This window comes from Pelmatolapia mariae, linkage group LG20 (assembly GCF_036321145.2).
Source record: "Pelmatolapia mariae isolate MD_Pm_ZW linkage group LG20, Pm_UMD_F_2, whole genome shotgun sequence".
Taxonomy (NCBI): domain Eukaryota; kingdom Metazoa; phylum Chordata; class Actinopteri; order Cichliformes; family Cichlidae; genus Pelmatolapia; species Pelmatolapia mariae.
This window is the reverse complement of record NC_086244.1, coordinates 43,494,139-43,496,754: the sequence shown is the minus strand read 5'-3', so window position 1 is coordinate 43,496,754 and position 2,616 is coordinate 43,494,139. Positions and strand designations below refer to the sequence as shown.

Genomic DNA, 2,616 nt, shown 5'->3' with positions numbered 1-2,616 from the left:
AGTGTAACTTAGGGTCGGTATCTTGTCCATGCAGACTGGAGTAGCTAACGATTGACCCACTGACCTTAGTAGATAACAGTTCTACCTGCTGAGCTACAGTCACACAGCACGTAAAAAACATTAACTGCTAACACAGACACCGTTTTCTGCATCTCAGCAGCAGCAGCCCCTTCCTAACCCAGTTTGTCTTGTGTCACGTGTTGACAGTCTCGGTGCTCCCTGACACTGATCCTGCTGGAGGAGTGGAACCTCACACTTGCCATAGATATTCCCTCATTTGGTGTTCTGATGATGACAATGCAGTGCACATCAGTCCACAATATTCAAAGGGTGTTAATTTTGGAAGACCGGCAAAATCCAATGGCCGGCAAAATCCAATTGGCCGGCAAAATCCAATCATCACCTCCTCGCGGTGTCGGCTGGAAACAAGATCCTCTGGAACTTGGCTAACGGTGATGTTCTTTGACGACAGGCGGTGCGACACGTCATTTAAAGTATAAAGTTTTGTCGCATCTTACAGACATGCCAGCCAGAAACTTCTACCAAAAGAAGCCAGCTCATCTACGATTCGGAACAATCAACATTGGAACTCTGACTGGATGCAGCCGAGAGCTGGCCCAGGTACTCAAGAAGCGGAACATCGACGTAGCCTGTGTTCAAGAATGCAAATGGACCGGAAGCAAAGCGGCGGAGATTGGAGAGGGATATAAGCTCTTCTACTGTGGAGAGAGAGCCACTAGGAATGGAGTGGCCATCGCACTCAGCAAACACCTGCTCCAATCCCCGTATAAGATTGAGCATCTGATCGATTAATGTCTATCAGAATCGAACTAGGAACAGCTGACGTTAATGTTGTGACCTGCTATGCACCACAGACTGGATGCAGCGATGAAACGAAAAATGAATTTTGGGACAAGTTGGACAGGATCATACGGACCATTGCCCCGGATGAACACATTCTAATCGGAGGTGATCTGAACGGCCACGTGGGATCGAACAGGGGCGGCTATCCACAGTGCCATGGGGGACAAGGCCTCAGCGTGAGGAACGACGATGGAATACGTATCCTAGATTTTGCGGCGGCGCACAATCTGGCCGTTACCAACACATTCTTTAAGAAGCGGCCATCGCACCTAGCCACCTACACCAGTGGCGGACATGCAACTCAGATCGACTATTGGATGGTTCGGCGGCGAGACCTCAAACAGGTCACGGACACTAAAGTAATTCCATATGAATCCGTGGCCCCCCAGCACCGTCTACTCGTCATGGATACAAAGATTATCAAGCCAAAGCTGCCCAGCTGCCGGACAGGACCAAAACGATTCAAATGGTGGAAGGCGAAAGAGCACAAGGAGAAACTGACAACTATGCTCCTCTCACTTGCAGTAAACACTGACCAACCTGCTGAGAAGATGTGGACTGAAGCGGCGGAACGCATTCACAACATTGCGGAGGACACCGTTGGTTCAACAAAACCAGGCAGAAAATACATCGAGAAACAGGTCTGGTGGTGGAATGAGGAGGTACAAAAAGCAATAAAAGCGAAGAAGCTGGCCTATAAGACTTGGTGGCGATCGCGAGCGCATGAAGATCTCACCCGATACCGCTCGCTGAAATCGGCAGCAAAGAGGGCAGTGGCCTCCGCGAAAAGACGACACTACCAAGATCTTTATGACCAGCTCCAAACCCCAGAGGGGGCCAATAACATCTACCGACTTGCCAAAGCCCACCACCACGCGAAGCAGGACTTTGATACGAACCATGTTGTCCAAATCAAGGGAGCCGACGGGCAGGTTCTGCGAGACCCCCGAGACATCCTTCAGCGCTGGTCAGATTATTTCGCTGGAATCAGCAATGAAGAATTTACACATCCGCCTATCCCGCCCGCGGACCCAGTCGCAGGGCCTGTCACACCAATCACCACTGCCGAAGTCCAAAACGCGTTGAAGAAAATGAAAAACGAGGACTGGACGACATCCCAGCTGAAATCTGGAAGATGATGGGCGACCGCGGTACAACATACCTTGCGGCACTCTTCAACCATATCACGGTCGAAGACAAAGCCCCCCAAGCTTGGACATTGAGCATCACAGTGCCCATCTGGAAGGGCAAGGGAGACGTCACAGAGTGCACCAACTATCGACCAATTCGTCTACTCTGCCATGCAATGAAGATCTTCGAACGTGTCCTGGAAAATCGGATCCGTCAACTGGTCACAATCACCCCGAATCAATGCGGCTTTGTTAAGGGCTGTGGAACTATCCATGCCATACACGCGGCCAGTTTGCTGATGGAAAAGCACCGGGAAAAGAACAAGATGGTGCACTTGGTCTTCCTGGATCTGGAAAAGGCATTCGACAGGGTCCCCCACAAGCTGATTTGGCGATCATTACGAACTCATGGTGCCCCGGAAGCTTATGTGAAATGGACTCAGCTGCTCTACCGTAATGTCACAAGCGAGGTCCGATGTTCAGCGGGAACATCACCAGCCTTCCCGATTACCGTTGGCGTCCACCATGGCTCGGCCCTCTCGCACCTGCTGTTCACTCTCTGTATGGACACCGCGACGGCTGATCTGCAATCACCACATCCATGGAGCCTCCTGTATGCAGA

The 2,616-nt window shown here is 51.1% G+C and overlaps 1 pseudogene; it reads left to right on the top strand.

Moving 5' to 3' along the window:
- Window positions 1-522: 522 nt before the first annotated feature.
- LOC135932269 (craniofacial development protein 2-like) lies at window positions 523-1,950 on the top strand (annotated as a pseudogene).
- The last annotated feature ends 666 nt before the right edge of the window (window positions 1,951-2,616 follow it).